At 38.5% G+C, this 14,528-nt stretch overlaps 1 non-coding gene across 1 annotated transcript; it reads left to right on the top strand.

Moving 5' to 3' along the window:
• The first annotated feature begins 13,284 nt into the window (after positions 1-13,284).
• LOC114674796 (U6 spliceosomal RNA) lies at positions 13,285-13,391 on the top strand. Its single transcript, XR_003725903.1, has one exon. It is a non-coding gene; the product is annotated as a U6 spliceosomal RNA (small nuclear RNA).
• Positions 13,392-14,528: the final 1,137 nt, after the last annotated feature.

Genomic DNA, 14,528 nt, shown 5'->3' with positions numbered 1-14,528 from the left:
ATCATATCTATGAGAGTCCTATATAATGTGTTTAGACCTGTGTGAGCCATTATACCCAGCAGCCATTAAGTGGGAAGATGTGCAAGTCTTCAGTCATAAAGGGTTAAAAAGACATTATGTAGGTGGGACATGGTGGCTCACACCTGTAATCCCAGCACTTTGGGAGGCCAAGGCAGGCAGATCACCTGAGATCAGGAGTTTGAGACTAGCCTGGCCAACATGATGAAACCCCATCTCTACTAAAAATACAAAATTAGCCGGGCATGGCGGCGGGCACCTGTAATCCCAGCTACTCGGGAGGCTGAGGTAGGAGAATCACTTGAACCCGGGAGGTGGAGATTGCAGTGAGCCAAGATCGTGCCATTGCACTCCAGCCTGGGCAAAAAGAGCAAAACTCCATCTCAAAAAACAAACAAACAAACAGACATTCTGGGTTTTTAGGATGTGAAGCAGAGAGGCTTCGTTGTCTCCTGATCTTTTCCTCACCATCTTCTAAAGTTCCTCCTCCATCATTAATTGTAGCTTCTCCACATTGCTGGGATTCTAATGCCAGGTCACTCATGCTACTTTTAGCTTCTGTGAATTTTACCTCCTCATCCCCTTTCCTGTAAACCAGTGAAGGAAGGCCTTCTGGCAATGATCGCCAAAAACTGTTCTCAGATGCGTTTAAAACACCTATGCATAGTAGTGCTCCTGTCAATAAGCATGAATACCACCTTGAGCCCCAGGGGGAGGTGCCTCACATAATTGCCTGGAGTCATGGAGGAGGGTACCCCACGTGGCCACCTTGATACTGTTGAGTAACCACTCCACAAAGTACTCTGCTCTGTTCTAAGTGGTCAGCATCTGCTCTCCCACCTTTTTTGTGTGTGTGTGGACATGGGACCCTGGAAGGTACTGAGCACAGTGAGGCAGGGCCTGTGTCTTGGCTCATGGGCTGCAAACATATGCTTAGCATGGAACATTTACTGAGTGTGTTCTGGCTCTGTGAAGGCACTGTACCACCAACTGCCTCTGGCCTTCAAGGAGGCAAAGTTGGCATGAAGAGTTTGTTTTCTCTCTCATGATAAGAAATTGGAAGGTGTACAGTCTTGGATTTGTATAGCGGTTTGACTATCATCAGGGATTCAGACCACCTTCCATCTTTCTCCTCTGCCATCCTTAGCCAAGGAATCCATCCTTAAATTGGAGCTTTAGCCATCAACTCTGCCCTCCAGGTGGCAGTTAGAAGGAAGGTAGAGAGGGCCCAAAAGTATATTCAGTTTCCTTCCCCCTCTTTAAGAGCCTTCCAGGAAGTTCCACCTAATAACTTCTATTTACTTCCCTTGGTCAGAACTTTGGCTGTGACTCTTGCTAGCTATAAAGGGAGGTGAGAGATCCAGTCTTTTTGTTATGTATATTATCACATTGAGTAAAACCAAGAAGGGAAGAATGGGACTTGGATAGGAAAATCAAAGTCTCTACTACAAGGAAGAATGTCCTGGCATCCAGGGCAAAAGAGCAGTTGGGACTACAACTAGGGTCAGTGATGTTAGCAAGGGAGGCAACTTCTCTCTTCTTATTTGCTTTATGGGGGACATGTGGTCTCTTGCTTTGTCCTCCTCTCCTACAAGCCTGCTTTTTCTGCAGCCTGTGGTTTCTGCTATATATACTTCATCCTGAGTTGGATATTGCACATAGAACCTACTCCATCCTTGACTGTACATTTCAACTCAAATTCCTATCATTGCCCAGAGGTGCTGACTCTGAATTCTGCAGTCAGGTGATTTGATTGGTCCATGGCTGGCCTTTGAATAATGTCCAGATCTGGTCTAGACATGTCGGGGAAAGGGAAAGCCAAGAACAAAAAGAATATGGAGTGGACCCTTCAAGGCTGGACATGCTTTCCCAAAGGGGCTGTGGACAAAGAAAGTAATTATACATTCAAGTCATATCCTTTTTGGTGGCAATGATTATTAAAGGTTTTATAGTATTCTATCTCAAACTTTGACATGGTGGAAGAAACACAATTATTTTAAGGTTGCCAGCTGAAAGTTTACCTGCAGGTGCTTCTGGATTTTAAAATTGATGAAGCTGAGAAATTTCCATTTAGAGAACAATGGAAAGTTTCTGCTTCTACGAGGAAGTAGGAATTTGAGGTGGGGAGAAGACCTTACATTTTCTGAGAAGGTCCATTAAGAGAGGCCTTTCAGTCTATGCTCTGAACCACAACATTATATTGCAGATGTCATGTCAGTACGTATGCCTCACCATTCATGGATAAACACTGAACCAGCGACATGGTTCGAATATACACTAAGATGTTGAGTGTTTTGTACAGTACTGTAGATCAGCTGTATGATGAGCAAGTTCAGGCCCTTGCAGATTGCTTTTCTAAACATAGATTTAAAAAGGACAATCTATCAAAGTCTTCATTCATTTCTTAGGAGACATCTGTGTATTTTTTTTCAAGTATATGCTCTTGAGATCATGAGCCCATATTCGACAGAAAGGAATGTAGATGCCTGATCTTCTTTTCATCTCACATTGGAAGTGAAAGACTATGAAAGGGAACTGGAGGAGATTTGATACAGTCTTTGGGAAATATACTGTTGACCATGTGATGGCCAGCCAGGTCATAGGGCCCAGCCTCACGCTGGGAATGAAGGTGGGATATCTATCTACTTTGTAGGAGATAGAGGGTCTTACTCTCAATCTCTTGGGAAGGAAATGAGGTAGGCCTCAGATTGGGAGAAAGAAGAATCTCACAGTCTTTCCAGGGCCTGTAGTTTATGGAGAAGGACATGGTCAAAGGAACTTCCCATCTGTGGAGGTAAGCTGGCCCAGAAACATGCTAGTAGTTCTAGAGTTAGAAAGAAAAATGGCCAGGGATGACTTCTATGGAGGGCATGATTTGTTGGACCATAGGTATATCTGATATTCAGTTTTAACTTTTTCTTTTCTTTTGCTAGCCTCAGACTTACAGATCTGCACATATTTCTACCCATTTCCCCTGCCCCCCAGCACTCTTACTGTGTTGAGTATTCTTTGGGAGAATTAATGGAAGGTTCTGCATCCAGGCTTAGGGCAAAGCAGTAAAAAACAACTAGGAGCAGCATGAATAAGTAGCTACAAAATAGCAAAAGATGACCTGAGAGAAGCCCCTAGTAAGAGGTGACAATCAATGATTATTATCATTTAAATATCTTTAAAATATAATTGCCTGTTTAAAACAAAAATACTAATAATGCATTGTGAGGTGTGATGTAGAAATCAGATGTATGACAAGAGTAGCACAAAAGCTGGCAGAGAAGAATTGGAATTATATTTGTAAGGTTCATATATTACATATGTAGTATACTTTTTAAAGGTAGAATGTGGTAAGTTAAAAATATATGCTGTAAACTCTAAAGCAACCAGTAATACAACATAACAAAGAGTTACAGTTAACTAAGCCAACAAAGAAGAAAAATGAAATAATAAAAACAAACTGAATTAATTCAAAAGAAGGCAGACAAAAAAGAAAAAGAGAACAAAGACTATCTGGGATAAATAGAAAACAAAATAGATGGCAGACTTAAACCCAGTGTATTAGTTCGTTTTCATGCTGCTGATAAAGACATACCCGAGACTGGGCAATTTACAAAGGAAAGAGGTAATAATGGAGAACTCACAGTTCCACATGGCTGGGGAAGCCTCACAATCATGGCAGAAGGCAAGGAGGAGCAAGTCACATCTCACATGGATGGCAGCAGGCCAAGAGAGCTTGTGCAGGGCAACTCCCGTTTTTAAAACCACCAGATCTCATGAGACACATTCACTATCATGAGAACAGCACGGGAAAGACCCACCTCCATAACTCAGTCATTTCCCACCGGCTCCCTCCCACAACACATGGGAATTTTGGGAGCTAGAAGATGAGATTTGGGTGGGGACACAAAGCCAAACTGTATCATCCAGTAATGTAACTAAAAACACTAAGTGGTCTAAACACCCCAATTAAAAGGCAGAGATTAACTGATTCAATTAAAAAAAAAAAAAAAACAAGACTCAGCTATATGATATCTACAGGAAACCCACTTTAGAGATAAAGATGCAAATAGGTTAAAAATAAAAGGCTAGTACATCATGCTAACCCAAATTAAAAAAAAAAAAGCTAGAAAGTCTATGTTAAAGCCAAAGTAGATTTCAGAGCAGAAAAAATTATCAGGAATAAGGAGCATTATTTCATAATGCTAAAAGGTGCAATTTTTCAATAATATACAATAATTGTAAATGTTTATGCACCTAATAGAAGAACAACAAAACACACAAAGTAAAAGCTAGTAGAACTTCAAGGAGAAATAGACAAATCCACAATAATAACCAAAGATTTCAATAATCCTCTCTCAAAAATATTTAGGACAACATATAGAAACACAATAAGGATACAGAAGATTTGAACAGCACTATCAACCTACTTACTGACATATATAGAACATTCCACCCAATAACAGAAAAATATACATTATTTTTAAGTCCACAGGGAACATTTACCATGATAGACCATATTATGGACCACAAAACAAGTCTCATACAGTTAAAAGGAGTCATCAAATTATGTTCTCATTTCACAATTAAGTTAAATATCAGTAAGTTGTTAAGAAATAAGTAACAGATATATAAAAAGTCCCCAAATATTTGTAAGTTACACACATGCTTTCAAATAACCCATAGCTTAAAGAAGAAACAAAAGAGAAAATTAGGAAGAATTTGGCCCGAATATAAACAAAAATGTATCGTATCAAAATTGTGAGATTCAACTAAAGCAGTACATACAGAGATATTCATAACATTAAAATTCTATATTAAAAGAAAAGAATTGTCTCAATAAATGGCCTCAGCTTCCACTTAAAAAAACTAGAAAACAAAGAGCAAATGAAAGCCAAAGCAAGCAGAAGAAGAGAAATAATAAAAATCAGCATTGAAATCAATGAAATAGAAAACAGAAAACAACTAAGAAAATAAATTAAAACAAGAGCTGGTTTTGAGACAATCATAAAATTGACAAGTCTCTAGCAAGAGACTGATCAAAAAAGAGAGAATATACAACTTTATGATTTATTAGAAAAATGCAAATTTAAGCCACAATGAAAAACCTCTACACATCTATTGGAAAGTCTAAAATTAAAAAGACTAACCATGCCAAGTATTGGCAAACACTTGGAACAACTGAAACCTTTATACACTACTGATGGGGATGCAAAATGTAGAACTGCTTTGAAAACAGTCAACAGTTTCTGAAAAGGTTAAATATCCACCTACCATACAACCTAGCCTCTACTCATAGTTACTCAGGGAAAATAAAAGCATATGTTCATACAAAAACCTGTGCATAAATGTTCACAGTACCTTTGTCATAGTCAAAAACTGGAAACATTTCAAATGTCTATCAAGAGGTGACTGAATAAACAGATTTTTGTATATTCATAGAGTAGAATACAAGTCAGCAATAAAAAGGATACAAGAATATAAACAAATCTCACAATAATTATGTTAAATAGAAGAACCCAAGCAACAACAAAAAGAGAACATGCAATATGACTTCATTTATATAAAACGCTTAAAATGAAAACTATGGTGGCAGAAAGCAGATCAGTGGTTGCCTAGTGTATCAGGCCATTCTTGCATCACTATAAAGATATACCTGAGCCTGGGTTATTTATAAAGAAAAAGGGTTTAATTTGCTCCTGGTTCTGAGGCTATACAAGCATGGTACCAACACTGGCTCAGCTTCTGGTGAGGACCTCTGGAGCATACAATCACAGTAGAAGGCAAAGCAGAAGCAAGTGCTTTGCATGATGAGATCATGTGCAAGAGAGAGCAGGGAGGTGCCACACACTTTTAAACAACCAGATCTCACAAGAACTCATTCACTATCATGAGGACAGTGTGTCTGCTCCCATGACCCAAGCACCTCCCACCAGGCCCTACCTCCAACATTGGGGATTATGTTTCAACATGAGATATAAAGGTAACAAACATTCAAACTATATCATTCCATTCATGGCCCCTCAAAGCTCATGTCCTTCTCATATTGCAAAATACAATTAAGAGGTGACTGAATAAACAAATTTTTGTATATTATAGAATAGAATACAACTCAGCAATAAAAAGGATACAAGAATATAAGTGAATCTCACAATAACTATGTTGAGTGAAAGAACGCAAACAACAAAAAGGGCACATACGATACGATTTCATATGTATTGCCAATAGTAACAATAGTATCCCAAAGTCTTAACTGGTCTCAACATTAAGTCAAAAGTTCTAAGTCTTATCTGAGACTCATCTCCTTCCACCTATGATCCTGTAAAATCAAAACAAGTTGTTTACTCCCAAGATACAATGGTAGTACAGGTATCGTACTACTATTTTGGAACACTACCATTCCAAAAGAGAGAAATTGGCCAAAAGAAAAGAACTCTAGGCCCCACGCAAATCTGAATTCCAGCAAGGCAGTCATTAAATTTCAAAGCTCCAAAATAAACCTCTTTTACTTCATGTCCTGCATCCAGGGCACATTGGTGCAAGGGGTGAGCCCCAAGACCTTGGGCAGCTCTGCCTCTGTGGCTTTGCAGGTTTTATAGCCCCCATGGCTGCTCTCACAGGTTGGAGTTGAATGCTTGTGGCTTTTCCTGGTGCAGGGTACAAGCTTCTGGTGGATCTACCATTCTGGGGTCTGGAAGGCAGTGACCCCCTTCCCACAGCTCCTCTAGGCAGTGCCCCAGTGCAAACTCTGTGTGGGGTTTCCAACCATACATTTCCCTCTGTACTGCCCCACTAGAGGTGCTCTGTGAGAACTTTCTTTTAGTCATGCCAATATCTCTAGCAAGTGATTGTTCCACAGCCTGCTTCAATTTTTCCCCTAAAAATGGTCTTTTCTTTTCTAACACATGGTTAAGCGGCCAATTTTCTAAACTTTTACTCTGATTCCCTTTTAAATATAAGTTCCAACTTTAAGTCGTTTCTTTGCTACTGTATCTGAATGTAGGCTGTTAGAAGCAGCCAGGTCACATCTTGAATGATTTGCTGCTTAGAAATTTCTTCTGCCAGATACCCTAAGTCATCACTCTTAAGCTCAAACTTCCACAGATCCCTAGGGCATAAACATAGTGCAGCCAAGAACTTTGCTAAGGCATAACACAAATGACCTTCACTCAGTTCCCAATAACTTCCTCATTTCCATTTGAGGACTCCTCAGTCTGGCCTTCTCTGTCCATATTTTTATCAGCACTTTGGTCACAACCATTTATCTAGTAAGAAGTTTCAAAACTTCCCTCATCTTCCAGTTTTCTTCTGAGCCATCCAAACTCTTCCAGCCTCTACCTGTTACCCAGTACCAAAGCCACTTGCACATTTTTCAGGTATCATTATAGCAACATCCCACTTCTTGTTGCCAATTTTCTGTATTAACCTGTTCTTGCATCTCTATAAAGGAATACCTGAGGCTGGGTAATTGATAAAGAAAAGAGGTTTAACTGGCTCACAGTTCTGCAGGCTCTACAAGTGAGGCACCAATATTTGCTCAGCTTCTGGTGAGGGTCTCAGGAAGCTTACAATCACTGTGGAAGGCAAAGTAGGAGCAGACACTTTACATGGCGAGAGCAGGAGAAAGATATAGGGGAGGTGCCACACACTTTTAAACAACCGTGAGGACAGCACCAAGCCATTCATGAGGGATCAACCCCATGGTCCAAATACCTCTCACCAGGCCCCACCTCCATCATTGAGGATTACGTGTCAACATTAGACTTGGAGGGGTCAAACATCTAAATTAAATCACCTGGAGATGGGAGGTGGGTGAGAAAGACAGAAAGGAAGTGTTACAGAAGGGAATTGGTGACTTTTTGGGGCTGTTGGACATGTTCATTTTCTTGATTGTGGTGATGGTTTCACAAGTTCTATACATAGGTCAAAATTTATCAAATTGTACACTATAAAATGTGCCATTTATTGGCACATTATTGACATAGTGAGGTATGTCAGCTATACCTCACTAAAGCTGTTAAATGCTCAAAAACAGCAGAAAAGAGCAAGCAGATTTTAAGAACCAAAGAGAATCATAAAAATAAAATATAAAAATTGAGATAGAAAACTCAATAGATAAGAATTGCAGTTGACTAGATATATTTGAAAGGAGAATCTATGAACTGGAAGAGCAAACTCAAGATAGTATCTGAAATGCAGCAGAAATGGTAGATGGAAGAATCAGACAAAGAGACAGACAAAGAAAAATTAGATGAAATAAACATATTCCTAGAAAATGTAATTTATCAAGAAGAAACAAGATACCCAAATAGTTATATAATTATTAAAGTTTGAATTAATAGTTAAAAGTCTTCTCATAAAGAAAAAACTCCAGAACCAGAGGTTTTATCGGTGGGTTCTGCCAAATATTCAAGGGAACAAATAATTTTAATCTTACATAAATATTCCAAAATGTCAAAAAGAAAGAGAAGTCTCTATCTGTTTTATGAAGTTAGCATAATTGTGACACCAAAGACTGACAAAACCATATGAGAAGTTGCAGAAATCTTAAAGCATTAGCAAGTGGTATCCAGCAATGTATATAAAGGATAACGCATTTTGACCAAAGTGGGTTAATTTCAGGAATTCAAGGTTGGCTTAACATAAGGAAAAATATTTTCATGTAATTCACAATATTAACATAAAAAGGACCTTAATAGCTAAGAAAACTTTTTATCCTCCTGTTATTAATATTTCTTCTCCAGCTGTCAGATGAACATACAGTTGTAGGTTCAGCAGCTACCTTGAACCATGAGGTGACTTTGAGGATTGCAAAGCAGAAAGGTAAGAGCCTGAATCTTTGATGGCACCAAAGGGCTGCCATAACAGCCTTGGACTACTGACCTTCTGATTTCTTCTATGTGAAAGACAAGTAGTATCTTTTCTAAGCCATGGACATGCTTTTTAAAAATTAAATTAGCAGAAGCAAATCCTAATTGACTGTGACACCTGGAGTAGATTAACGGAGGTGAGGGAGCATCAGGAAAAGCCTCATGGAGCACACGATATTTGAGTTGGGACTTGATGAATGAGTACAATCTTACCAGATAGCACAAGGATTAGAAAGGAGGAAGGCACTCTAGACACAATAGTAGCAGTGTGGAAAAGTGCAGGGCAGGAAAAAGCAGCTTGTTCAGAAATTAAGAAGATGAGTATAACATGTATATTTCTTGAATATCGTTTCGAACTTAGGCATGGTCTGGGACCGGGGCTGAATTGAACTGGAGAGGAGGGTCATTTTGCAGCTCCATTACATGTAAACCAGCACCTCTGGGGGAAAGCAGTGACCTTTTGCAGGAGCTGTGTGAGTAAACAGATATTAGCCAAGCAGGACGCAACTCAATGAGGGGCAGTGAGTCCTTGACTTGCAGGAAGGTGATGTGAGCTTAAGTTTTTGCCTCATAGCTGAGAACGTGCTTCAGACAAAAGTGACCAGATCAGTCCTTTTTGCTGATGGCTCTGCGCAGGTGATCCTAAGTCCTTTGCACTAGTGGAGTGAGTTCCCTAACGATAAAGTTCCTGAGAAGGAAAGATGCTATAGATGAATAGAAAAAAAGAGCTGTTCATCTGTGTATCTGGTGATTTGGTTGCCAAACATATTTTTTCCTCAAGAATCAGGAACCTTTACAAGAAATCAGGCCCTGAGGTACCCAATTGCACAATGCCACACACATTGCAATTTTTCTGAGGCAGTCAGTCATAGCGTAATTACTAATAGTACCCCCTTTCACTTTCAAAAGTATACTGCTTTGGATGATACATTTTATGATCACCTTACTTGTGTAAGGACTTCATAAAGGAATTCTTATATCTTTGCTAGTGCTTTCTCTCATTTGGAGAATAAACAAATCACTACCACTCTCCTTTCCCCCTAAATAAATCTGGGGATCAAAGAGAAACTTTGAGAGGATATATTATTTGATTACAGTATTTCAGAGACACTTAGGATGGATAGGAAAATGCATCTATAACATAATATGAGCAGCATTATTTTGCAAAGAATAGGGTCAAAGCTGTGATAATAGGAAGAATATGGATTTAACATATGAGACTAGGCTGAGTGATTTTCGGAGGAAAAAGTGAAACCTAAAACAGGAAAACATGATTGCCCTTGGTAATTCAAGAGAAAATTAGCCACAGGCCTCACTTGTGGAGAGAGACTGAATTATAATAGCCCCTGTTCCCTCTTCTTCCCCCACCAAGGTAATCAGAGAAGGGAGCCCAAGGCCCTCCATCAGTGCCAGCAGGAATCTAGGAGGTGGAGACGTCTCCTCAGACCCTCTCACCATCATTGGCTAAAGTTTGAGGTCCTGAGTTTTCAAGATACAGATGGGATAGGAATTATAATGGCATTTTTCAGATGGGGATATTGAAACTCAAAAGATGACTTGCTCAAATTATAGAGTTTATAAATGGCAAAACCAGGAGCTTGAGTTTAGGACATTCCTCCATGAAAAAATAGAATCATTATAAGGACTCCAAGTTCCCTAGAGAAAACCTGTGGCCTGAGAAATGGCAGAAAGAACTGGGATTTTTAGCCTGAAGATAAAGGAGATGTAGAGGCACAGGATATGATCTCTGTCATCAAATCCCTGATGGACTGTCAGATGGGAAAGAAGTTAGACCTGTGTGGGGTGGACACAGAGAAAAAAGCAAGGACTAGTGAAGGGAAGCAAAAAGGAAGCAGATGCCAATTCAACATACAGGAAAGGAAACTAACATTTCCTGAATATCTATCCATGCCAGGCATTTCACATATATATTCCTATTTAATTCTCAGACAGAGGGAAAAAACTGTGAAGTAGATATTATCCTCATTTTAAAAATGAGAAACCAGGAGATTTCCAACTTAGGGTAACGGCAGAGTAGCTTGTATTGCACTAACTCTCCTACCGATAACATTTGTTGACTCTGCACAAAATAGAAAAAAATGGTTTGAAATTACTGGGAAATTACCCAAATCAGGCAGAAACTAGAGGGGATTTGTCCCCTTGAAAGATGAGAACCACGCTGATTGAGATCTAGTTTATTCAACTTTCATCTGAGGGCAGTTGCTAGTCTCTGTGGCATGGTGGGGCATTTCAGATAGAGCTGAAGCAAAAAGCTGCAGTAATATTGGGGAGTTGGATGATGCATATCGGGTCTTCCAGAGCAGTTAGATGTTGAAGGGGGGAAATCCCAGAAAGAACGAAGCCACAGAGAGGAGCCCCCAAATCTGCATATAGATTCTACTCAAATCCTTGGCTGACACCTAAACCCTGAATGTGTGGGATGAGACTGCACGACGCCTATGGGGGAAACAGTAGCTGGAATCCTGAAGAAAAACAAAAAAACCCAAAACACACAACTGAGCAGAGGATTCAGTAGCTGCCCACAATGGAGGCAGGGTTTAAAGTGTAAGTACCAACCAATGAGAGAGCCTTAATAAGTACCTCAAGCTTTGCACTGAAATCCCAGAAGGGCCACACCCTAGGATTAAATACCATATTCCAAGATTAAGGTATTCACCATAGGACTAAGGGGAAAATCAAAACAGACTTTCCCTAACAAAGCTTAAAACCAACTCCATAAAAGACCAAGGGAATTTGATGGTCATTTCCCTACCTATTAGAGCAAAACTCAATACTCTTCAAAGAAAGATAACAGAATACAAAATTATCTATGTATAATAAAATATTTTAATTTCTAGACATACGAAAAGACAAAAATGTAGCCCAGTGAAGAAAAAAAATCAGCTGATAAAAACGAAGTGACAAACCTGTGATACTGAAATTGGCAGAAGGGAACTACTGTGGTCTGAGTGTTTTTGTTCTCCCAGAATTCATGTTAATACCTAATTACTGATGTGATAATATTAGGAGATGGGCCTTTGGGAGCAGATTAGACCATGATGGCAGAGGCCTCATAAATAGGATTAGTGCCCTTATAAAAGACACTCCAGAGAGCTAGTTACCCCCTCCACCATGTGAGAACATAGCAAAAAGGCACTGTCTACAAGAAAGCAGGTCCTGGCTGGGCATGGTGGTTCACACTTGTAATCCCAGCACTTTGAGAGGCCGAGATGGGTGGATCACAACGTCAAGAGATCAAGACCATCCTGCCTAACATGGTGAAACCCCAACTCTACTAAAAATTAGCTGGACGTGGTGGTGCGTGCCTGTAGTCCCAGCTACTTGGGAGGCTGAGGCAGGAGAATTGCTTGTACTCGGGAGGTGGAGGTTGCAGTGAGCTGAGATTGTGCTGCTGCACTCCAGCCTGGCGACCAAGTGAAACTCTGTCACACACACACACACACACACACACACACACACACACAAAGAGAAAGCGGGTCCCTCACCAAACACTAAATCTGCTGATGCCTTGATCTTGGATTTCCCAGCCTCCATAACTGTGAAAAATAAATTTCTGTTGTCTACAAACCACCTAATTCAAGGTATTTTTCTGATAGCAGTCCAAATGAACTAAGTCAAGAATTTAAAAATAGCTGTGATAAATATAATAACAAATCTATAGGAAAAGATGTATTCATTTTTAATGTGTGAAGAGATGAGGAATTTGAGAAGAAATATGAATACTATAAAAAGAACTAAAAGGAAATTTTAGAAACTGAAAAATACAGTATTTGAAATGTAAAAAAAAAAATTAGAAAATATCATGGTAGATTGAATAAAGAAGAAGACAGGATCAGTGCACTGGAATATAGATCAATAGAAATTATCCAAGCAGAAGCATGGAAGGAGAAAAGGTTGAAAAACAATTAACAGAGCTTCAACAACCTGTGGGACAGTATCAAGTGGCTGAGAAAATGGCCACTGGAGTTCCAGAAAAAGAGGGGCAAAAGAACTACACAGCAGAAAAAATATTTGAAAAAAATTGGTCAAATATTTTCCAAATTTGATCAAAAAGAAGAAGCCCATAGATCCAAAAAACAAAACATGCCCCAAACAAGATAAATACAAAGAAAATAACATGTAACACATCAAAGTTAAATTCCTAAAATACACAAATAAACAGAAAATATAAAAAGCACCCAGATAAAGCCAATTTCTCATTAGAAACAATTGAGGCCAAAAGACATAATTAAAATGCTAAAAGAAAAAAAGAAAAAAGTTTTCAACCTAAAATTCTGTACCAAATAAAAATTACTTACAAAAATGAAGATAAAATAGGTATTTTCAGATAAATGAAAAGCAAGCTAATATGTTATCATGCGTGACACAATTACAAAAAGTGCTAGTGCTTACTTTGGCAGCACATATACTAAAATTGAAATGATACAGAGAAGATTAGCATGGCCCCTGCACAAGAATGACATGCAAATTTGTGAAGTATTTTATATTTCAGGCCAGAAGAGAATGAGATGATATATTCAAAGTACAGAAAAAAAAATTGGCAACCAAGAATACTGAACCTGGCAAATCTGTCCTTCAGAAATGAAGGCGAGACAAGGACTTTTCTAGACAAACAAAAGCTGAAGGAGTTTATCACCACTAGATCTACTTTATAATAAATGCTAATGGGAGTTCTTCACATTGAAATATAAAGTGCTAACTAGCAACATGAAAACATATGAAAGCATAAAACTGATAAACGTAAATATATAGTCAAATTCAGGATAGTCTAATACGGTAATGGTGATGTATAAATCACAAATATTCATAGTATGAAGGTTAAAAGACAAACTATTTACAAATAATAATAGGTAAAATAACTGGTTAAGGGATACACAATACAAAATGGTATAAATTGTGACTAAAATACAATGTGGGTGGGAAAAAGCAAGTGTAGAGTTTTTTAAATGCAGTCTAAGTTAAGTTGTTATCAGCTTAAAATAGCCTGTCATAACCATAAGTGGTTTTATGTAAGCTTCATGGTAGCCACAAAGCAAAAACCTACAATAAGTACACAAGAGATAAAGAGTAAGGAATCAAAGCATACCAGTACAGAAAATCATCTAATCCCAAAGGAAGACAGCAAGATGGGAAGAAGAACCGGAAAGCAATTAATGAAATGGCAATAGTTAAGTCTTTGTCTATCAATAATTACATTGAATATAAATGTATTAAATTCTCCAATCAAAAATTGTAGCTATTGAATGATTAAAAGAAACCCCATGACTCAACTATAGGCTGCCTACAAGAGACTTAACTCACCTATATGGACTTAATTCACCTTTATAGATTAAAAGTGAAGCGATGAAATAAGATATTCCATGAAAATGAAAACCAAAATAGGGCAGGAGTTATATTAGATAAAACAGACTTAAAGTCATAAACTTCAAAAAGAGACAAAGATATAATGATAAAAGGGTCAATTCATCAAGAGGTTATAACAATTTATTAACATATATGCACCCAACATCAGAGCACCCAAATACATAAAGCAAATATTCATATATCTGAAAAGAGAGAAAGAATGCAATACAACATTAGTAGAGGACTTCAATACCCTATTTTCAACAATGAACGATCATCCAGATA

This window comes from Macaca mulatta, chromosome 1 (assembly GCF_049350105.2).
Source record: "Macaca mulatta isolate MMU2019108-1 chromosome 1, T2T-MMU8v2.0, whole genome shotgun sequence".
Taxonomy (NCBI): domain Eukaryota; kingdom Metazoa; phylum Chordata; class Mammalia; order Primates; family Cercopithecidae; genus Macaca; species Macaca mulatta.
This window is presented reverse-complemented; position numbering and strand designations above follow the sequence as displayed.